This window comes from Rattus norvegicus, chromosome 5, assembly GCF_036323735.1.
Source record: "Rattus norvegicus strain BN/NHsdMcwi chromosome 5, GRCr8, whole genome shotgun sequence".
Lineage (NCBI taxonomy): Eukaryota > Metazoa > Chordata > Mammalia > Rodentia > Muridae > Rattus > Rattus norvegicus.
Window position 1 is genome coordinate 145,506,629 of NC_086023.1, and position 24,738 is coordinate 145,531,366.

At 43.5% G+C, this 24,738-nt stretch overlaps 1 long non-coding RNA gene across 2 annotated transcripts; it reads right to left on the reverse strand.

Moving 5' to 3' along the window:
- Positions 1 to 3,314: 3,314 nt before the first annotated feature.
- LOC120102983 (uncharacterized) lies at positions 3,315 to 23,718 on the reverse strand. 2 transcript variants are annotated; one of them, XR_005504997.2, is made up of 3 exons: positions 21,733 to 23,718; positions 4,832 to 9,290; positions 3,315 to 4,523 (listed from the first exon to the last, which is right to left on the reverse strand). It is a non-coding gene; the product is annotated as an uncharacterized LOC120102983 (long non-coding RNA). The 2 variants fall into 2 exon arrangements; XR_010051983.1 differs by having other exon boundaries at positions 3,315 to 3,660; positions 4,105 to 9,290.
- Between the last annotated feature and the right edge of the window lie 1,020 nt (positions 23,719 to 24,738).

Sequence of the window (24,738 nt, forward strand, 5' to 3'; positions counted from 1 at the left end):
CTTAATTCTACTCTTGGAAAAATAATCATTAGGAAACAACAGAGGCAAAACTTCATCATTAAGGTATGTGTTGAAGAGCCACCCACAGCAGCAGAGAGAACTGAGAGACCTAAGAAAGAATATAAGTAATGGTGCTATTGACAACGCCCCCCCTTCCCTTGTTCACAGCGCCCTGAGGCAGGCACTGCAGTGAGAACGTTATGCCCAATAATCAAGCTATTTGGGTGACAGTCGCCTCTTAGTTTTCCAGTGAGATTCACATCCATGAATCCAATCAACCACTATCAAGAACATTCTAGAAATTTTTCATCTGTGATGCTTGTAACATGAGGAAGAATAGTCCTGTATTAGTTAAGCCACTTCGACTCGAGGTTTTGCAACCACAGGGTAACACCTTCACCAGGCTGATTCATTAACAACACTTCGGACTTTCTTATTTCTTATTGACACATCACGGAGTGCTGTGATGTAGCATTTCCATTGTACTGAGCATTATGAGTGATCAGAAGGTCACATGAAGGTCAAAAAGGGCACACATAAGTTATATGCAAGCACTGCAGCGTTTTGCATAAGAAACTTTAACTTCTCTGGGCTTCGCTCAGAGGTCCCCATACCAACCCTTCCAGGAGTCTGAGCCACAGTTGTGTATGTTGTGGAAATGAGAGAAGTGACTCCCTAATGTTGTCCTCAGAACTCTACATAAGCACATTCACCCTTATATGTACACAAATAAATAAATGTGTCTTTTTTTTTCTTTTTTCTATTTTTCGGGGCTGGGGATTGAACCCAGGACCTTGCGCTTCCTAGGCAAGTGCCCCACCACTGAGCCAAATCCCCAACCCCTAAATGTATCTTTTTATGTGGCACTTGTAGTAGTCATCCTCAAGAAGATCCTTGTGGATCTAGCTCACCTGGCAAGTTTCAAGCTTATAAGAGACACTGTCTTAAAACCAAGCAAGAAGGAGATAGCACGTGTGGTGGTTTGAATACACTTGACCCAGGGAATGGCAGGATTAGGAGGTGTGGCCTTGTTGGAGGAAGTGTGTTACTATGGGTATGGGCTTTAAGACCTTCCTCCAAGCCGCCTAGAAGTCAGTCTTCTCCTGTTTGCCTTTGGAACAAGATATACATCTCCTGGCTCCTTCTCTAGCACAGTGGCTGCCTGGACACTGTCATGGTTCCTGCTATGATGATTATAGACTGAACCTCTGAACCAGTAAACCAACCTCAATTAAATATTGTCCCTTTTAAGAGTTTCCTTGGTCATGCTGTCTTTTCAGAGCAATGGAAACCCTAACAAGACAGCACCTGAGGAGCAACATTTAAGAGTATTTTCTGGCCCCCATGCCCTCTCTTTCCCCACATACCAGCATCAGCATCCCAAGATGTTAGGGTGAGTATCTTACCAGAGGAACATGGAGCCATGGTGGGGCCATGCTCTTAGACTGCCCAGCCTTCAACTATGTGAGACAAAATGAATACATCTTCGCTATGAATGTCTCCATCTCAGGAATTTCTTACAGCAGCAGCAAACACACTGACAGTGCCTAGGATGAACATGTAGGAATAAGGCACATATAGAGGTGGCTGTTGTTCTGTAGCGTCTGAGGCTCACCGGGTTTCTCCAGTGTTATTTCACGACTTCTTCATTAATAAAACAAATCAGTCTCTGCTTCCAGATGCCTACATCTGCACAATGTCAAACACGTGGGTGGAATGTAAAAGTCTGTCATCTGTCATCACCGAACATCCCTTGCCCAACATCCGACATCTGGAAAATCTAAATGAACCAAATGACTGCATTTTTCATACTCGGCTGGAGCTTGGGGAGTGAGGAGGGCAAGTCTCTCTCAGCAGCTTGGAATCTTTGGGGAAGGAACCAAGTTAGCTGGCAAGGCTGACAAAAACAACACTAAAAAGTAATCTCAGTAGAGCAGACAGTTTCCACAGCAAAGCAGATGTGAGATAGTATCTCAGTCAGTCACCTCTACCTCAGGTCCTGGTGAGAAACATGGTCACCAGAGAGGGGACAGTTAGCTGATGACAGATGACGGAGTCTGTGAGACAGGTAGGTGTAACCAGGCTGGCCCCATCTCTCAATGTGGGGTGCACTGAGCACTGTTATGGCATCTGTACAAAATATGATGTCCATGTCGTATTCATCAAACACAGAGCGTGAACAGTCTTGGAACCCGACAGATGGGGTCTGTCCACAGAGGCTGTTATGCAATACCCGGTAGAGCCCAGTGGATAGATCTCAGAAGAGCACTTGATCCAAGGGGTAGACAAGCCACAGGCTTCCTGGTGGCACAGATTTGGTCTAGCCAGAGGAGAGTTGCCTTAGAGGAACAACCAGGGCTAACGAGACAACACACACTGCCTTTGATGATGACCTGAGTTCAGTCTCCAGAACCCACACTGTGCTGATGACAACCATCTATAACCCCAGCTCCATAGAAGCACTATCTGACTTCCGGACATACCTGCAGTCATGTGCACACACACACACACACACACACACACACACACACACACACACACACACAGAGAGAGAGAGAGAGAGAGACAGGCTCGCATGCTTGGATGCACACAAACATAAGCACATAAAATTTTAAAAGTATAATATCTTTAAAAGAACAGAATTCTCTAGTAAGGGAGGGTAAGAATTGAAATATAGTGACATGAGGACAAGAATGTGTCCTCAATACCTTCACGTGAGGTAAAAGTTCCATAATTCTGTAGATGGCTTGGTGATCACTTGATATCTTCCATATCACAAACTATCTTCCAGTCTTTTTTTTTTTTTTTTTTTTGGTTCTTTTTTTCAGAGCTGGGGACCAAACCCAGGGCCTTGCGCTTCCTAGGCAAGCTCTACCACTGAGCTAAATCCCCAACCCCACTATCTTCCAGTCTTAAGGCCACCTGGCTATGGGGCTATTCCTGGGCTACCTTATTCAGTGTTGTTTTCTTGGGGTCGTTCCTTACGACCTACTGTTTCCTGGAATGACAGAAAGATTTTTTTGTCCTAGGATGATGTGTGGGTTTCTCTTTGCTTTAATAAAATGAAAATGTCTGAGAAGAGCACCTTAAGGAAGGAGGGGTGTATTGGGCTCGCAGTTGTTAAAATGTACTTTCGGCTACAGGGATCTCTACAGTAGCAGCGGGCTTTGTGGCGACAAATGAGCAGAGGTGGAACTCCTCACCTCATGTCTTTTTAATTACCAATTAATTAATTGACATCCTAAATATTGCCTTCCCCCAGTCCCCCCTCCCCCAGAGTTCTTTCCCCTACCCCCATCCCTCATTTCCTTTGCTTCTGAGAGGGTTTCCCCTGGACATCTCCCCTCTATCCTGGGGTCTCAAGTCTCTATAGGATTAGGCACATCTCCCATTAAGGCCAGACACTGAGCCCTCTGCTATGTATCCTATGTGCCTGGGGGCCTCTGACCAGCATGGCTCAGTTGCTAGGAGCTCCCAGGGGTCCAGATTAGTTGACAGTGCTGATCTTTCTATGGGGTTGCCATCCCCTTCAGTTCCTTCCATCCTTCCCCCTAACTCTTCCATAGGGGGTTCCTGGCCTCCTTCTAATGCTTGACTGTATCTGCATCTGTCTCAATCAGCTGCTGGTAGAGCCTCAGGACAGCCATGCTAGGCCCCTGTCTGCAAAAACAAAATAACATCAGTTAGATTCCCCAACCCCGTCGCCAACTCTCCCAAAACCCTGACAAAAATGGACACAGCTAAACAGAGAATTCTTAACAGAGGAATCTTGAATTGTGGAGAAACACTTAAAGAGATATTCAATACCCTAGGTCATCAGTGAAATGCAAATCAAAACAACTCTGAGATTCTACCTTACATGAATCAGAATGGCTAAGATCAAAAACTCAATTGACTGCACATGCTGGCAAGAAAGTGGAGAAAGGCGAACACCCCTCCCTTGCTGGGATTGCAAACTTGTACGATCACTCTGAAACCAATCTGGCAGATCCTCTGAAAATTGGAAATAGTTCTACCTGAAGACCCAGCTGTACTGCTCCTCCTGGGCATGTACCCAAAAGGTACTCCACCATATCACTAGGACACATGCTCCACTATGCTCACCTCATGTCTTAATGGAGCAGAACGAAGAGGCTAGACCGGAAGTAGAGCTGGCTGTGGACTTGGGATGTGTTTTCTAGCTTCTGCTTTGACCATTGGGGTGCTCATGTTGACAGTAACGTGCCCACCTGCAGCTTGACAAGGATCTTACTGAGGGCCCTTCTGACACACAAGCCCCAAGTCATGGTAGTGATGGGATTAACCTGGGAGGCAAGGCCACGGATCCCCAGCATGGCACATTCTCCCACTCTGGTGCATGGAAGTCGTGCCAGTCCTCAATGACAGGGTCACGCCAGTAACTGGGGATGTATGAAGATAGTGAAGAGTCTTACCCTCATGGTTTCTCTGCCTTCTTGGGGGGAAAGCAGCTTCCTCGGGTGTGGGGAGATAGTGGTCATTTCAAGGAAAAAAACCCCCGCCATCTGCGAAAACAAGAACTTATTTTTTTTGACTCTGCTTATTCTCTTAAAAAAATTGTTTTCTTGTCCACAGAAAAGCGTGTTTCTTACAATATCCGGCCACTTGGACCCCTGTCATTTCTGCTTGGCATGCTATGCTATAGCCTAAGTTGTTCACCAAGTTCCAGGTAGGGAAAAACAATTATTCCCACTGGGGTGTCTGGTCCCCATGGGCCTAAGATCTATTCTCCTCCCGACGTTTCCGTGACTTCAAAATGTTCAGCTGCTGGGTTTCTCAGGCCTAAGTATGAGGAAGTCTTGTTATCCCTTACCTTGTGTGTGCAAACCGCTGTCAAGCCTGGGAGGTTCTGCCTCCGAAAGTGACCTCAGATATAAACTGCCTTCACCTCCACAGTCATTTCACTTGCACAAGCCTGGCCATCTTCGACATTCCTACCGGCTTCCTGAATCTTCTTTGACTTCTTTTCCCTTCAGTCTGCTCTCAATCCATTAGCTACAATGACCATTTTAAAAACAGAACCGATAAGCCGTGTGTGCTTTATGCTTATAGAGCACAGCTGAGGTGTTTGTGTGCCTCACGAAGTCTGAGGTTTGCTGACCCTGCCTGCTTCTCCAATCCTAGTCTGGAACACTATCCTTGCAAAATCCACCCCTTTCATGCTGGCCTCGTCTCCCGTTACCGACCTTAATGAGTCTCTCTACTGTCTTATCCTTCATGGTTGATGTTCCCTGGGTATGGAATGTTCCCGTCGCTCTATTCTTGCTGCTTTTGGGTTAGTGTCATCCCCAGGTCTCAGTTTGAATACAACCATCTGTCTCCTAGAGGATTCATATCTAAAACCCCAGCCCAGAGGTCCTATAAATCACCCCATCTCTTTCTTTCAGAATCTTGTCTTGGTCCACAGTGGGTTCCTGGATGTGTATTTACTTATTTGATGCTGTCAGGGCACTCTAGTCCCCAGAGTCACAGAAATCACGTCTATCAGATCTGCCATTCCTTCTCCAGTGCCTCCAAGAGTAGCTGGGGCAGAGCCATATTCAGGAAGCGCTTGTTCAATGCATAGAAACCCAACTTGGGAATAAAAGAAGAGGAGCCCAGAGGTTTCGCCACCTTTTTCCAGCCACAGCATCAGACTGCAGTTCCAGCTCAAAAGAGAAAACGAGAAACCGTTCATTTCTGCTATTGCTTTGTGGTTTTGGTTTCCGTGTGTGTGTGTGTGTGTGTGTGTGTGTGTGTGTGTGTGTGTGTGTGTTGCCTGCATGTCTGCTTGTGCATCACAAGGAAGCCAGAAGTGGGAGTCAGATTCCCTGGACCTGGAGTTGCAATTGGTTGTGAGCTCCCATGTGAGTACTGTGAACTGAAACCGGGTCCTTTAGGAGAGCATCCAGTGTGCTTTTAACTGCTGAGTCATTTCTCCAGCCCATTTAGTGTAACTGTGACTGAAACATGAGATAATGTTTTATCAACCCTTTTAGACACCTTCATGTTCTAGCCCTGTAGCATAGAATTACCCATGAGCACGACACTATTGACTAGAATTCTAGAGCTGAGCTTTCTATCTGTTCAATGACATGTCCTATCCTCACCGTCCTCCAGCCCCTGGCATCTGCCATTTACCTCCTGCTTCTGTCCTAGAGTCACCTATGCAATATGTGTCCTTTCATACCTGGCTTGTTTCACTTAGCATGGTTTTCTCCAAATTGAACTGTGCCGTGTCATGTGGCAAGATTAAAGAAAAGGCTCTGTCAGAAGAATGCTGGGGCGTCCTCAGAGACTTTGCCTCCTAGCCAAGGTCAGGAGATACTTAGCTGAAAATGGATGAAACTTAAGGGCCCAGGGTGGCAACAAGTCCTAATGTCTCTTTACTATAAGGTACCTTGGCACAGGGCTTCAGTGTCCTTACTTTGCACAGTTATAGTCCAACTCTAACGAGGAAACACATATGAAGGGAACTTGAAGGAGTTGGGGGCAAGGCAGGTCTTCGGCTGTTACCTTGTCAATGAATGCAACATCAAAAGAGACTACCTGAAGACTTTAGAAAAATGGACACCCATGAAACAGATGCTACCTCATCACTGCCTCATACCCAAGGCCGTGAGTGGTGTTGGGTATGCACCCGGTTCTGGGTACCCTGCTGGAACCAAACAGAGATTGAGCCTGGTCCTAGGTCATCTGTTATGACAGGGACAGAAATCAGGCAGTTCATTAGGGTCATTGTGGCTACAATCAGTTGCCTTAGTTATGACTAAACAAACAAATTGAAAGCACAGAAACAGAACAAAACACGGCTGGGCAGAGGGCTGGATTGGAGCATCTTGACTGATTGGGATTTAGCTGTGGGATTCAGCCCTTGGAGCCTTGTTCGGGATGCTTATTTGACCCTTTTCTCATCTCTACTTGGAGCCAATCTATTTCCCAGCAGCACCTCCTGCACATTACTTTTCTCCCATGCTTCACTTACCCGAGACAGACTCTGGGATTAACTCTGGCGATCCATTCGGTTCAGATGAGGGAGCTCTCCATTTGGTCTGATGAACGTGAGGACACAAGTAAATCATTCATTCTGAGGCCGTCATTCTCTGCACACTGGGAGGCAGATGTGGCAGTCGGGACCGTAGTCTCTGCCTCTGCTGACTCTGATGCCTGGGTTAGACGGAAGTGGGATCTCTGCAAACGGGTTCGCCCTCCACCCCCTGGGCTGCCCATTTCTGCTCTGTAGGTTTCCAAAGCAAAGGAATCCCAGAGTGGTCATTGGGGGTGGTCCTAACAGCTCAAGGCACAAACCAGGGGCTGCTATTGGCTAGACATTGAGTCCGTGCTTTCTTTGTGAGGCTGGTGCATAGATGGAGGGAGTAGGGGCCATCTGCTCCAAGCCTCTGTCACTAACAGACCTAGATTTGGATGCCATCTGATCTATTCCCTCTGAAAAAGTGTCCTTCCCCAGGTTCTTTTGTCCTTGGGAATTTAGCAAATGACTTCCTACACTGGACGCTTTAAGGAAATCCTCTTGATTTCCCTGGTTGAGTTATCTACCTGACACCATGCTGTCCTCAATATTGCCCTTAACCTACCTTTCTACAGCCACTACACTGAGGTCTCTCAATGGTAGAAACTTATTCTTCCATGGTTCCCACTTTTTAGCCAGGACCCATTTCACAAAAAGCATTAGTGACTGCCAGGATGGCACCACAGCAGTGGCAAAGTCGAGTGTGTCAGTCAGCTTAGGGCTATGACTCCAAAAACCAAGGTTACGTGCTTAAAATATGTGCTCATGAGACTGGCCTCTCTATTCTAGGTGCCTCCACATCCTTAGAGTAAGGTTGGAAGGACTATGCCCAGCCTGTGATGTGCACACTCTGAGAGATGAGGGGACAAACCAGAAATGGACACAAGCCGTACATTTGAAGCTTCTACTCAGTCAAGTGCATCCATCTTCCACTAGGCAAAGAAAGATGGCAAGGCCTGCAGGTGCGTAGGATGAAGTGCCAGACTCCTAGAGGAGGGGACACTGATGTCTGGAACAGTCCAGAAAAGCAGGACCTTATGAAGGCAGAGTAGTCCATTTGTCCTTGGTACCCGACTTCCAGACTGAAAGTGTCCTCTCTCTAGTCCTGACCTTCAGGAGATGAGAGGGAGAGAAAGAGGCCGAAGTAGGAAGGAAGGCTGCTGGGAATGACAATGGGGCTCCCTTTCTGAGAAAGCTGTTTGCTTTGCATCTTGGTGAAGACTCTGTAGCATTTATAGCAGCATGAGGAGAACCAGGACTAGAGTTCACAGCTTCTGGGACTCATTTTATAATTTTTCCAGCAACCATACATAGGTTTTCTTTGTTTTCCAGGAACCATGCTCCCAAAATACGATGCCCACAGCCATCATCATAGGAAACACAGCACACATGAACTCAGTCCCTTCTCTGAGTCTGAACTCTGTCACAACTGATGTAAGAAGGAGATGCTAGAGTGGGTGACAAACAGACCCTCCAGTTCAGATATGCTGTGCCTCCTTTGGAACGTGAGTCTGGATTCCCCTCCTTCCACCATACCCTGCCTGTCTGTGCCAGCATGTACCTGGTTATCACTCTGACTCTACAAGGAGATAGGAAGGTCAAGAAAATCAGAATGGGTCTGAAAAACTACATTCTGAGTAGCGGCAGGCAATATGGAGATGGATCTGTAGATGTCACTCAAAACTCCAGACTTCTGAACCCTAGAGAGATTGGAAGATGATGCTTGGGTAGTTTGATTTCCCATAGGGCAATAGTGGACAGAGGTAGACTAATGGATGTGCCTGGTAACTTGGATGTGGGCCTTGCCTCCCAGATGACACCCAGTATTTAATTGTGCACATGTATTTAGCATGCTCCATTTACGGTAGCATTTGGCTTCTGTGTACCTACTGTTTTTGACATCCTGGATGGTTTACTATTTCCTAGAAACTATCTATTCTCCTTACACAAGTTCCCTCAAAAACAGTGAGGGAGGATATTCCTCTTTGTCCTTCAAACTTCCTACCTAATGATTTTGGAGCCGTGGCAACAGGTACCCCTAAAGTGCAGAGATCAGCCCTGGATCACGCCTGGAACATTCTCTAATGACTTGTTTATTTAGCGTCCACTGTTCACATCTTGCATGGTGGTAAGACTAGACAAACACCATATTTTGGTTTAATTGACCTGGATGCAAATCTTGGCCCCTAAGTTACGTCCGTCCTCTGAACCTTGGTTTCTTCATTTGTTAGATGAGTCTCTTTGCTCTGTTTTCTCGTGGCCGCTGTGTAGTTGAAATAATGAGGTTATGTGTCTACAAGAAGACTGCACATTGTAAAATATTCAATAAATGTCAGCTCTTTAAAAATCCCATCCACTTACGGTCTCACAAAATGTAAAAACTCGATACATGCAATGATTATATAGCAAGAGAGCTGGCTCCCAGACACAGCATGGAGAGGAGGTGACCACCCTTTCAAAGGGCTAATGTAAAGCAGGCCAGGAGCTCCCTCTGCAACTCGAAAATATATGCCATTGCCCACAAATGCCATCCCCAGTAAGTTGGCTTCCCAATGACAGGCAAGTTTGGCTGGGGGCTGGGAAGTCATTTTCTTATATCTTTGCACTTGTTTCTTACTTTTGCACCTTGCTTTATGAGATGTGCTTTATGAGAGTCAGATGGACCATCTCATAGCCACACATAAGAAGGCTTCTTGCAAGGCCTGAAAGCCCCTCAGGCTGTCATGGGTTGGGCTATCAGGTAAGGTCCACAGACGACGCATAGCAGATCCTCTCAGGGACTGAGTGGGCGAGCTGGAGGTCCAAACCGAGAGTCCCTGTAGCAATTTAAGTCTCTTGTGACCCTTCTCTGATTACCTTGCTTAGAGCGGGCCTGACCCACCAATGTTCGTTTAACTTAGAGGCAACCACGCTTTGCACAGCCCAAGGTTGAGCGTCTGCCTGGGAATCAGAAGTCCTTGCCCCACTATTGAGAAAGAACACAACTGGTGCAAGGTCCTGCTTAGATACTATATTTGTTTCTGCAAGTCATTCCTGTCTCCATTATCCTTCAACATGTATAGCCTGCAGGAGAGGTGGTATCCAAAAGATAATCCATTACTTGTTCTTGCAGTGGTAGACAATATCTGACAAGAAGTGACTTAAGGGAGGGTGGATTTAGCTGAGCTCATTTAGATGGAGATTATATCCCATCAGGATGGGGAAGGGATCAAGGTAGGTGTGCTTGCCCATCAGGATGGGATAATGTAACTTGAATTATTTCAAAAGCAAATTTTAACGATAATTCTTAAATACTGTTTTGGTAAAAAGTAAAAAGGCACGGCCGGTTCTCACGACCCGTTTTCACCTTGCCATGCTGGTTTGCTTTCACTCACAGTTCCCTTGGCGGGTTATTACCATGCCAGGCACACACATCCCAATTCTGTGGTGGGCGTGGTCCGTCCCGCCACCACACCTTCTCTTGAACTCAATTAAGTCGTCACGTGAAAGAACACACCACACAATGTCCTCTGATCCAATTGGTAAGTTATAATTTGCCCATCTAGACAGCACAAAATCCTGTACATATCCATCCCTTAAAAATATACATAACTACCTGTATCTATATACAGAGAAGAATCTTAACATCTGCCGCCATATTCCCCCAACTCCTCCTTCACCCCCTCCTTTTAAAACCTGTTCCTGTCTCCCTTACTTCTTGTCCAATGACAGACCTCATTTTGTCTTGTCTGCCTTCACTTGCATAATGACATCAACCTACACTTCACCCTTTCTGTCTAATTAAAAAACACTTTTCTCTCAAATATAAGCTGAGTACAACTATTATCATTTTGTAATTTAAAAGTATAAGATATACTTAGCACCCAGCCCAACATTTTATGAGTTAAACAGAACATTTAGTTATCTATTCCACCTTTAAAACGGCTTAAAATCCATGTTATGACCTGGCTAGCTTGTATACTCTCTGATAACTATCCAATTAAGTATGTATGCTCAAAGTTAAATAGCCTGGGTAGGCTATGAGACTATAACTAGATTCAACCCCATCAGAAATATGAGAATGACCAATATATCTGTAAATATAGGAAGTCTAACACGGCTGAGACAGGTTATAGAGACAATTTTATACTTGCACAATCCCCTGTTAGTAACACGTGAGAGCAAGTCTTCAGCCTTCTGGCCTAGGATCACCTGACAGACTTTTGAAGGGCTGATCATCCTGGCTTGGCAGAAATTATCAGTCAACTTATTCTGCAATGTGTCCTTTTTCAGGACAGTATTTTGTCTATAGATGAATTGAGGCAGTTCTCGCCTAGTGGCTGTCTTGCCACAGTACATTGCCTTACCTGGAGGTGGAGTCATTCAACTCCTTCTTTGAATCCACCAAAGGGGAGCTGATAGGAGCAGTTATGTATCAACAAATGATAAATAAAAATGTCACATTGTGTGCATTTCTGATGTTTGTGAAAACCGTCTATCTATATACAGTAATCTGGACTGCTGTCCATTAAATACTCTCAGCTATTTCTGATGAAAATACTTTGAAAACACCTAACAGGAAACCATGAGCCATGAATTTGCTACCTGTCCCTGAATTCCTATGTTTAATCATCTCAGATTAGTTTGTTAATAGCCATAAAGAACTGGGTCTAAGCCTTGTATACTTAAACGTGTTGTATAGAAACAATGCCTCTATATGAGATGAACAATATTAATTTTAAATGATAAAATCATATCAGAGAAAACTTGTATCAAAGAAACTCTGTACCAATGTAAAAGATTATAACTCTAGCTTAGTAACAAATATAAGGATTTCTGCCAAATGAGATTATGACTGTACAATCAATTTGAGCTAACTCCTCGCTGTTAAATTATGACCATTTCTAAATTCTCTAAAAAGACAACCTTAAAATAACCACTTTTAGCCCTCCAACATTTAAGGAATTGGGTGATGACTCTTCAATAACTTCTTCAAGCTGTGTGTGGGTATTGAGATATCCTTGTGGGAGGAAGGAGGAGGTAGGGAAAATGGGGGAGTAGTTGTAACCTGGTGTCTGTCTTGACTGGACCTGGCTGAAAGTCCTTTAGATCAGGAATCCAAGCAGGCCAGTTCAGCTTTCTGATGAGCTTCACCAAGTTCTACATTCTTCAATATGCAACTCTCAAAACAAAATTTTAGTAGCGAGATATCTTTTTGTTTGATTCTCTTGAATTCAGTTTTTCAGGAGATCTACCTTTATCAAATCTAATCAATATATCTCTGGAAGGTGTCCAAAACCTAAGCACCCTTTTTAAAAGCACAAAGACAAAACCTTTCTCCCAAAATACCATGTTCTTTAGTCTGTAACCAGAAAAGCTTGTATCCTGCACTCTCTCCCAGAGTAATAATATAACCACAAGATTCAAAATCACACCCATTATGAAAATTAAAACAATTTAAAAGAATGAAGTAGGCAAAACAATACTGTATGAGCCTGTTTGGCTTCTCTAATCTATCATGCCAGGAAATTAACCCTAAATCCCCATGGAGCCCATGTTAAGAGAATCTGAGCCTCCTGCTGTGGTAAATATCAAAAATAACCACAGACCCTTGCTTGCCAGCATCAATGAGCCGTATGGCCTTAGCGGGGTAATTCATAAGACAATTTAATCACCTTTCTATTAATACCAATACCAATAAGAAGTAAGCAACTTGTCAAATTAAGATTTTAGCCCAAAATACATCCATCTGTTAAGCTCTCTACCCGGAGCGTCAGACTTCTATTTATTAACTTCTATAATCTACGTCTGTATTCACTCTGCCTGGTGCACAGACTTCTATTTTGTAATAACTTTTATAACTGGCAAATATCACCACTCTCTACTCGGAGTCAGTAACTAATCTTCCCTATTTAAGTTCCGAACTGCGGGTGAAAATTTCCATGTGATTCAGATAAACTCTGTACTCTCTCCTAACTATGAAAACCCGTTTAATCACTTTTCTATCAGGACCTGTCATTAAGAAGCGGGCAGCTTCCAGTCTTTTCGCTCTCTGTGGTTAGGAGCAGCCTGCACTTTTCACGTCAGGGGACCTGAGCCTGCTAGCAGACTGACTCTGTTTCTTTTGTTTAAGATTCCCTCGCCAGCAACATCATGTGACTCAACACGGTGCTAACCCCCTCTTACTTAGAAAATAAAACTTTCTCAGGCTGGAAAAATTCAATTTTTAGTGGATTCTTGCCTAACATCTTGGTTCACCACTGTACCGTTCTGTGCGTTCTCTCCCAGGCTCCCTCTGACCAGGTTGGTCCGAGAGCCATTCCACCATGTCACTTTTGTCACACTGCTTTGCTTTCACTAAGAGTTCCCTGGGCAAGTTATCACCATGCCAGGCATACACATCCCAATTATGTGGTGGGCTTGGTGTGTCTTGCCTTCACATCTTCTCTTGAACTCAATTAAATTGCCCCATGAAAGAACACACCACACAATAACCTCTGACTCAATTGATAAGATATAATTTACCCATCTAGACAGCACAAAATCCTGTACACACCCATCCCTTAAAAATATGCATAACAACCTGTATCTATCCGCAGAGAAGAATCTTAACATCTGCCACCATGTTCTCCCGGCTCCTTCTCCTTCTCAAACCTCTGTTCCTGCCTCCCTTCCTTCTCGTCCAATGACGGGCCTCATTTATCTTGTCTGCCTTCACCTGCGTAGTGACATCAACCTACAAACACTTTAAGCTCCCATGTAACCCACCACCTACCAGAGGTAGTGGAAAAGAAAGGATATCAGGGGTTGAGGAGGAGAAGTGAACTTGTATAGAAAGGTTCTTTGGAGCAACTCCCATCTGTGTTGTCTGGAAATGGGCAGTTCAGCTCACAGGTCAGCAGTGGCAGTTCGGCTTACTTGCAAACAGTTCGTGGGTACAGCAGCAGTCCAGTTAGGTAGAGTCAAAATTGCAAACAGGAATCAGCAGCAGTGGCATGACCTAGCAGAGACAGCCAAGCCTCAGCCTCAACTTGAGTCAGCAGGAGAAACCCTGAAAATACCAGGAGAGGTTCTGGGCTGTGCCTCTCTCAGGGAAGTGAAGATCAGTGAAGACTTGAGACCAACAAGCCTTGCACAGCTGGCTCGATTAGCAAGCCAAGCCCAGTCTCCAACACTGTCCATCAAGCCCTTTTCTACTCTCTCTGAACATCATGTGTCCACCTCGGGTCTTGCCTCAACACTCGTGTCTGTCTCAGCTGACATCACTCTACCAATCAACCTCGGTCTGAGGAAGCAGCAAGAATCTTCAGCATGCCACCAGATGTTTTGGGGAGAGTTTCTCAGCAAATGCAGTCCCAGCAAATGCAGCTCAACTATGCAATGTAAGGCAGGCCAATACATGTATGTCATTAGCAAAGAATCCTTCATCCTGTGTCCTTTCACGTGCTTGCTTTAGCAGAGCATCCTCTCTCCTGTGTCTGCTTCAGTGAAACATTCCCTCACGAGTCTGCCTTAGCCTTTCACACCTGTGTTCACTTTAACAGAACATTTTTCTTCACACGTTTGCACCAGCAAAACACCATCCAACACAACTGACTTTTTATAAAACCCTTAAAGTTTCCACTTCATGGTAGGGATTAGGGCAGATGTGCTTGCCTGTCAGGATAGGGAAGAGATCAGGGCAGGCCTGCTTGCTCACATCTCAGCAGATCACAGCCAAACGAGGGCAGAATGAGGAACCAGGCTATGGGCTCCAAAGCCCATCCTCAACACCCATTTCCTCCAGCTAGGCCCTAAGTCCTTAGGGATCCACCACTTCCCAAAATAGTGTCACCATGACCTTGTGGGAGACATTTTACATCTACGCTGATGGAAACTTGGGATTTTTTTCAGAGCTGAAAAATAGACTTATGAACAGATAGATCAATCCAAACGAAGACTGCACAATAATAATGATGGTAAGAACAATGATGAGTAGCTTAGAATATTAAAGAAAAGCATTGGGCAATACTGGTTTTTATCCAGGAAGAAGACCACTCCAGTCTTAAATTCCTTACCTGAATGCCTTATAGATTTTGTTTATTTTGTATGTCAAAAGGACAAATTTTCTAAAGTTCCACATACGTTTGTACTATTTGAGGATAGTGATTAAATTTAGGGGGGAAAACAATCAGTCCAAAAGAAGGTAAGGACAGGGAAGGGAGAGAGGCACAGTGGTTCACACCTTCTGTCTTAGCACTCGGAGGCTGAGACAGGTGAATCTCTCTGAGTTTGAGCTGAGCCTGCACTGCACAAGCTTATAAATACCTAGAGCTGCATAGTGCAGCCCTGCTACAAACAAACCCATAGAACAGAGAAGGCAACATGCAAAGTAACCCCAAGAGGAAGCACAAAATAAAATGACAGGATAGCTCCAACCTCGGCAGTGATCCCGGTAAGTACAAAATGAACAAATGCTCTGCTCAAAATAAAAAGGTTGTCAGAATGCAAACAGGTCCCTTCTAGAATTTTCATTTTGCGTTGTGTGTGTCTATGTCTGTGCATATGTGACTTCGTATTTGTGAATGTGTGTGATTGTGTGTGGGTGTAATTGCGTGTGTGCAATTGTATGTGCGTGACTGTGAGTGTGTGTGTGTGTGTGTGTGTGTGTGTGTGCACGCACAAGCATGTGCACGCACTCATGCAGATCAGAAGACCACATGGATTCCAAAGATCTTGTTCCAAGGCTTGGCAAGAAGTGCCATTACTGCTTAAGCCAGTTTGCTGACCCACAATGGTTCTTATCTATATTGTATATGACACAGAAAGTAACCAGAACCAAACAGAAGATTGAAACATGCAGAATGATAAAAGATATTCCAACCAGAAACCAAACTGAAGAGGGCTGATTTGGCTCTATTGGTCTTATCCGATTAAATAGACTAAAACAGAAAGCATTACTGGCAATAAAAAGGGTCACCCCATACTGATAAAAGTTTCATTTGCTAAGAAGATTTAACACTCCTAAATTTGCATGCATATACAATATCACTTGAGAACAAATAAAACACAATAGATCAAACTGTAAGAAAACTGTGATAAATCTGACTTTACAATATGGGTTTTAAAGCATGCTTATAATATGGCAATAAATATGCTAAGAAAAAGAAAAGTCAGTAGGAATGTAGATGATATGAAAATGTGTGTGCGTGCATGCGTGTGTGTGTGTGTGTGTGTGTGTGTGTGTGTTTGTGTGTGTGTGTTTGTGTGTTTCCAGAGCTGAATCCAGGCCCTCATACCTTGGATGTAAAATTTAAAAGCTTGATCTAAGTGAACTCCATGGCAACAAATAACTAGTAACATTTTTCCTCGTGTTAATAAGGAAATGTCAAATGAAGTCTTAACAAATTTCAAATAATTTGTACTACAGACTATGTTTAACGACCATAATGCAATTAAGTTAAAACAGTAACAAATCAATAACTACAGAAACATTCACTTGGGAATCGAAACTCAGATCTCTCAATAGCTCATATGCCCCAAAAAGAGAATGTAAATTTTAAAGTGCCTAGAACTAAGCCATACGGAAAACGTCGTAAGGCAATAATGGGACGACAACTAGATAACACTGACTGGGAAATGTGTAGATTGAAATGCTTATATTAACAACGAAGACTGCACATCAATGACATAAATGTATTCTGACATAAATAATAAACACTAGAATAACCCCGTAGTAGTTTTCTGTTGTTGTGACAAAAACACCATGACCAACACAATTCAGAAAATAAAGCATTTAACTGGGCCCATGTTTCACAGCTTTGGGGATTGTGGGGGTGGAGCAAAGGCAAGGCAGCGGGATCTTGATCCACAAGCAGGAGGCAGAGAAAGAGAGCAAACTGGGAATGGCTAGAGACTTTTGGAACCTCAGAACCCACCCCCCAGTGAAACATCCCCAGCAAGGCCACACCTCCTAATCCTTCCTAAATAATTCCACCAACTGGGGACCAAGTATTGTCACATACATAGTAAGGTATGAGAGAAATTTAAAGACATTTGGTACATAAATGGGTGACATGGCAGATGTAACAGAGACAGAAGATAATGAGAAACTTCATTTTCAAATTATACTAAACTAAAAAACATATAAAATAAACTTTTAAAGTTGCCGAAGCTAAACAGCAGGTATCAACAGTTCTACCGTGAAGAAGACTAATGTCTTAGGACTGCCCTGTATCAGAAACCTAGGACCCAGAAATAAAAGCATAGGGATTACCTTAAACATTTAACAGACAGGCCGTTCCAAGATTACCCTGCTTGTTCCGGCTCCTTTTATGGGCTTATTAGACCTTAACACCTGAGGCTAGTAAGAGCAACGAAATAAAATAGAATTCGCAGTTCCTCGTTCATAAATACTGATATAAAAATTTTAAACAAAATAAATAGCAAATGACTGATGAGGCAGAATATCAATAAATACCATTTACATCATTAGTGATTAAAGAAGAAACAGCATGTGATTATCTCAGGAGATGAGGGAATACGTTAAATACAATTCAGCATTCATTGATCACTTTACTTGAAATAAATTACTGTAAGTGAAGAAAAGAAGGGAAGTTCTTTAACCTGATTTGGTGGCTTCAGTGACTTCACGGTGGAGGATATGTTAATTCCTTTAAATTTGCTTAAATTAAATTTAAAATAAGAACACTTCAAGTGTGTTTTTTTAAATGAGTAAAAACTATATTCTAATCCCAAGCAGTTGAATAACACATGAAAAATTAGAAAGTATAACATAGTCTAAGAGTAAACAAAACCAACATTATTCTTGGAGGATGTAAAGCAGCTGCCCCTGGTCTTGCTGTCTTAGTTTCCTAGTCCTCTGTGATGTGAGCAGCCTCCCCACCCCGACTCCCACAGCCTTCAACTGAGTTCCTCAACTCTCCTCCTGCCACTATAGACTGAAACTTCCTGACTCCGTGAGCTAAAAACAAACCTTTCCTTCTCTAAGTTGCTTCTGTCAAACACTCTGTCACAGCAACATTGGAGTGACTATAATGCAAAGGGACTTGAAGATTATGTGAAAGAGGATACAGACAGACAGACAGATAGATAATAGATGGATGATATAGATGTTGATAGATAGATAATAGATGGATGATATAGATGTTGATAGATGCTAGATAGATAGATAGATAGATAGATAATAGATGGATGATATAGATGTTGATAGATAGATAGATAGATAGATAGATAGATAGATAGATAGATAGATGATATAGATGTTGATAGATAGCTAGGTAGATGAATGATAGCTGTATAGATGGATGGATGGATAGATAAATGATAAATAGATGGAGGGATCAATACATACCCAGACATATATGCTTACAAATTTACATACATACATGATAAGTAGATGATAGATAGATGGATGGTATAGATGCTGATAGATAGAAAAATAATAACTAGATAGATGAATGATGGCTACATAGATTGATGGATGGATGGGTAGGTAAATACTTAAATACATAGATGATGGGTAGATGGAGAGAGAGAGAGAGAGAGAGAGAGAGAGAGAGAGAGAGTGCCAGAATTTCATAACCAAACACCCAACTCAGATGCAAGGGAAATGTAAAATAAAACTATGCAGGATAAGGGAAATATATTAAACTCAAAAAAAGATACAAACAAATGGAGAAATATACTTTTCACAGCCTGGAGAAGAAAAAATAAGTAGCAATTCACTGAGTGATGCATTTTCTCTCAGAATTCAATGGGGTTTCTAATGAAATTTGACAAATAAACTAGAAAACTTACCTGAAAAAACAAAGGACACCCCCCAAGAAAGAATTAATGCAAGGAACTTTTGCATCAAAATGTAAAATGTATTACACAATACTAGCGATTATGAGAGTGCTGTTTTACTGAAGGCACAAATCTATGAAAAATACCCCTGCAACAGATAGAATGTCCAGAAACGAGCCCATAAATATTTGGAAAACTTAATGTATAAATAATAAGAAAAGAAAGAGGCTTTTCTTAAGTGTTCCTCAGAGAGTTGGTGGTGTTAGAGAAGAAAAGTAAATTGTAATATTGTCTGAAATCATAATCAAAAATCAATTCTAAATATATAAAATACTTCACGTAAGAGAAATTATATAACTTTTAGAAAAACATAAGAAACAATATCTTTAAGACCTCCTAGTAGAAAAGAATTTCTGAAATAAGACTTAAAGAGTTTATCACAAGGGAAAATATAAGTTTGATTTCATTGAAATTAAGACTTTTATTCATTTTGAGAGCCCGGAGAGAAGGAGGAATAACAGCCATAAACAAGGAGTGTCTCGGAGGGCTCGTATTTGGCAAATATACAGTGCTGCCACAAATCAATAAGAGAAAAAAAAAGAAAAATCTAATAGAAAATCAGACAGCAGGTGTGAAAACTCAGTTACGAGACAGATGTGGAAATAAAAATGGCCCGTGTGAGAAAAGGCTGCCCTGTTTTAAAGGAGTTTTCAATGCTAATTAAAGCAGCAACGGGGTGCACCATTAGGTTATTTATGTCAGATCTCGGTCTTTGGGTTTTTTGTTTGCTTGTTTGTTTAATATAGGTCCTTCATAGCTCTAAACTTTCCTCTTAGAACTCCTTTTTTGTACCATGTGCCACAGATTCTAGTATGTGACTTGCAGACCGATTGAAGTTGAAGGGGAACCCGGAAATAAACACTTCCAGGCCCAGCCAGCAGACTTGCAACCCAGGCACTGAAAGCATGCTTTGGAGAAAACATGGTCATTTAAACAGCGATGCTGGGAAGTCAGGATGAACACACGCAGGACTCAGGAACGAGTTCTCCACCTCTTGTCTGCATGAAAAGTAAACTTGAAATGGATGGAAGTTCTTAAACCTGAGACCAGAAGCTTGGAGACCAATAGAGGGAAGGAAGGAAACACTTCACTCAAGGAGCAGAGATGAGGGCTCTCAGTGATCCAGGAAATGCTAACCCGGAAAGACAAAGGGGACGGGATCAAATTCAAACACCTCTGCACTGCAGAGAAAGGCCACCAGAGCGAGGACACCCTGGAGAACAGAACCTGTAGTTATCAGGGGAAAAGAAATCAAAACGACACAGAGATTCCTTCTCACCTGATAATTATATAATTAATTATATAATGTTATATTATATAATTAAATTATATAATAATTATAATTAATTATTATCACCAAGGGTGTGTGTGGGGGGAAACATGATTGAAGATTAAGAGGGAAAGACATGCTTATATATCTCTGGTGGGAACGTAAATTAATGTAGCCACTATGGAAACCATCATAAAGGTTCTTGAGAAAGTTACAAACAGAATTGTCACATGATCCAACCATACCACTGCCGGGGATGACACACAGAGGTATCTTAAGTCACCGTATCCCAGAGATACCTGCTGTCCAGGTTTGTTGTGGGATGTTTGGCCACCAGTCAGTCAAGTTACAGAAACGGCTTCACAGGTGAATGGCTATAGAGAATGTGGTGTGTGTGTGTGTGTGTGTGTGTGTGTGTGTGTGTGTGTGTGTGTCCTTGTGTGTTCATGTGAGTATACTGCACACACATACAATATATATATATATGTGTGTGTATGTATGTATATATGTATATATATAAATTATATATATATACATGTATACATATATGTGAAATATTCTTCAACAGGTAAGAAGTGTGAAATTGGCCTGAGATCATATCTCAGTGGAGGAGCACTTGTCCAGCAGAAGCAAGGCCATGAGTTTGACGTCCAACCCTTAAAATAAAAGCCAGAAAAGCATGAAATTGTGTTGTTTCCAGGAAGACAGACAAAAATCGAGATCATTATTTTGTTAAGCAAAATAAGCCAGACTCAGAAAACGAGCCCTACAGACTTTCTCTTGTGTAAGGAAATCTAAAAAATGAAGCTCAGACCTGAGAGAAGAAGGCTCCTGGGGATGAAAGGGACCAGCGAGAGGCTGAAAGGGGACAACCGAGTATGCTGGGGATGGCGCGATACAGTCACACAAAAATGCCATCCTGAAATTCATTATTCAGTGCAATTATAAATTTAAAAAACCAAAAGTGAGATACATTACGCTGGAAGATTGTCGGCACCGAAGCTAATTCCCTTAAAAGGCAAGCCTATTGAAATAAAAATTAATAGCAATGTATTATGAGTTTTTAAGATATACAAGGAGGAAATGTGCAGCAGTAATGGTGCCATTGATGGGAGAATGGAGAGCCTCGCACGGTTTGCATTGCTTGCTATGGGCTCATATTATTATTTTTTTAACATCAGTTGCCATGGCTGCCTCAGCCTAGTGTCACAGACTGGACAGCTGAGCAGAAATACACTGTCCTTTAGAGGTGAGACAGTCTTAAATCAGGGTCTGATTACACGCATGTATCCCAGGCTGGCTTTGAACCCACCAGCCTCTTGCACCGGGCTCCCAGGTGCTGGAATTATGACATCACCGCCGCATCCAGCTCATGGTTTGGTTAATTCTGAAGGCTGGGAGGGAGAACCTGAGCCCACAGTCCTCTGCGTCCCACCTGGCACTCCTCGACTTGCAAAAATAATAGGAAATCTTTGCCTTCGTCTCCATATTGTGTTTTCCTTGCTGTTGGGTGGGCCATTACCTCTGGTTGGAGTATTCCCTCCTGAGGGAGAAGGGAGGTTCATGAGACTCCACGTAAATGAGACTCAGAGCCTCAGAGGGCCCCTACCTGAGGTTCTAGAAGCAGTGGACAGTTTCAGGGGGAGAGGAGACTCTTCCACAGTGTAGCTGCCTGCAAGTTATTCAGAGGACCCCAGTGACAGAGCTTTCCTGAGTTGTCATACAAGGTGAGGCTTGGCTTTTCAGTGACAAAGCTGCCTGGTCACCTGTGCTCAGTTTGTTACCTCAACAAACTCATAGGTCCACCTAGCTGGCTTTAGGGTTGTCCTTGGTCTGTCATTGCTGTCTCATTTGGGATGAACAGAAATAGTCTCCCTAGGAAAAGCAATGCCACCCATAGCTCACATCTATATCCAGTTTCTCTTCCTTGGAAAGAGAACAGGCTTATCAACTCGGGAGCAAACTGTACTTTGTAAGATTTCATCCTCACCTATTACATCCGCAGGAACCCTGTTTCCCCAAGTTCAGGTGCTGAACTACAAGGTTTTAGGGCTTCAATTAGTAACAGGTGGCAGAAAATCGTGTAAGTCAGCATATGACCAACTTTCCATCCTCTGGCCCCCAAAATCCAAGTCCTGTATCATAAGCGAAATGCATTGCACCCAATCCCGCCATCCCCCAATGTCTTGAGCCATTCCAGCATCAACTCTGAATCTAAAATATCACCTAAATATCATGTGCGTCAGACACGGGAGTGACTAGTGTGTGGTTTTCCTGGGGATCATTTCCTTCCCATCTGTGATCCTGTTATCTTTTCCTAAAGCGCAGCCCTGACGAAGGCACGGTCTAGACATCCATCCCACGGCACACGGGAGCAGCTAGAAGGGGCCACGCATCTCCCGAGCTAGTCCAAACACTCCAGAGGAAATGCCATAAAACTGTAAGGCTCTGTCACAGTTCCTATGGGTTTTCTGGTCATCCCTTTAGGACCATGGACAAGAAATAAAGGGCCTGCTGTCTTGATTCTGAGCAGGTGCTTTGTGACATTGACTGACCCCTGGCCTCTCCTACATGTGGCTCCTCTAGAGACATCCCCTTTCCTTCATCTCAGCCAGTACTTGCTCCTTTCCACTCAAGCCAGAAGTGTGTCTGCTGGTATAAAAAAAATTTTAAAACCTTTCACTAAAGTCACAACAGGACCATGCCATCACAAGAGGTCTTCACACACCTTTCCCGAATAACTGTTTCTCATTCTTGGTCCCTGAACTATGAAGATGGTTGGTTGAGTCTCTGTGCTGCACACTATTGTGGGATGCTATCCTGCAATGAGAACAACCATTACCATCCTAATCAGAGCAGTTGTAGCCTCCCAGGAGTGACCCTAAGATTGGGGCCGGTGAACATCCCTTTATAGAAGAAGGAGGTTGAGGAGAAAGTCATTAGGCATCCACCTGAGATCCTAGTCACTCTCTTTCCTGTGCTCCCTCTCAACTGTCTGTAACTCTGCCCCAGTCACATGTGATCTCAGTAGACAGAAGCCTAAATGAAAGTGAGGGTTTTCAGTGATACAGCTCTTTGGGGCTGTGGGGACAGGAGGGGGAGGGGGAGGACCTAAATAACTCCTCACTTAGGTTCTTGTAAATGTGCCTAATAAACACATTGTTTTGTCATGCCAGACTTGGGAGGAACTGCTGACGTTGGTCAGCCATAGGTGTCCTGGCTGGGGTAAACAGACATCTGTTCCCGTTTCCCCAGGAGAAGTCGCCCAACACATGCTGACCCTCTTTAGCAAGTGGTTGGCCAGCTGCAGCCATGGAGAACTTCCCAGCGCACACACGGTCTACAGAGGCTAACTCTTCCACTGCGCCAAGGGCTGCTCACTTTTTACTTCGCAGTCCTGCTTTAATTTATCTTTCTATTCCCAGCGAGGACTCAGCAGCCCGTGCCTTTAACACCTCGTGTAGAAATCTTGCCCAATAAATACGCACACAGACAGTTTCTTTCCAGCTCACAGGAAACAATGCTCCACTTCCTTCCTCCTTTCTTTCTGTTGAAACTTCACCAGACACGCTACGGTGCTTACAGTAGGAATGGCCCCCAGAGATTCACGTGTTTAAATGCTTGGTCCACAGGAAGTAGCGTTATTAGGAGGTGTGGCCTTGTTGGAGGAAGTGCGTCACTGTGGAGGTGGGCTTATGCTGGTATCTTAGGCTCAGGTTTTGCCCAGTGTAGCGCACAGTCCCCTTCTGCGTCATGCTGATCAAGACGTGGAACTCTCAGCTCCTTCTCCAGCACCTCGTCTGCCTGCGTGCTGCCATGCTCCCCACCATGATGGTGACAGATAAAACCTCTGAAACCGTAAGCCAGCCTTAATGGAACGTCTTCCCTTATAAGAGTTGCTATGTTCACAGTGTCCCTTCATAGCAATAAAACCCTAAGACACACATCTTTCATAGGCGTGTTTCTAGGAATGTGCTCATCAATGTATACCTGTATCTTCTACGTGAGCAGACAATGCTTTCTGTACATTGCACCTCTTTTCTTCCTGAGCCTTCACCAGGATCCCCTTTAAAAATCGATATTTGTGTTGGGGATTTAGCTCAGCGGTAGAGCGCTTGCCTAGCGAGCGAGCGCAAGGCCCTGGGTTCGGTCCCCAGCTCCGAAAAAAAGAAAAAAGAAAAAAAAATCGATATTTGTGTTGGGGGATTTAGCTCAGCGGTAGAGCGCTTGCCTAGCGAGCGCAAGGCCCTGGGTTCGGTCCCCAGCTCCGAAAAAAAGAAAAAAGAAAAAAAAATCGATATTTGTGCTCATAGTTTAAGGTCATTGAGACTCTGATTCAACTCAACGCTGGAATCGGGGGGTCAGACACTATGAATGACTTAAAACTGCCTTAGTAAGTTAGAGGAGCATCATATAAATACCAGAGCACAGACTAAAAATGAGAAGATAGAAAGGTAAGAGTGTGGTTGGTAAAGCAAGGTAGGGGTGAATGGATTATAAAGTATAGAAGGGGGAGGGGAGATGGCAGAGATAGAGGAAGAGGAGGAGAAGTGGAGAAAGAGATGGAGAGGAAGAAGAGGAGGACATGGGAGAGAAGGGGACATGGACGATGAGT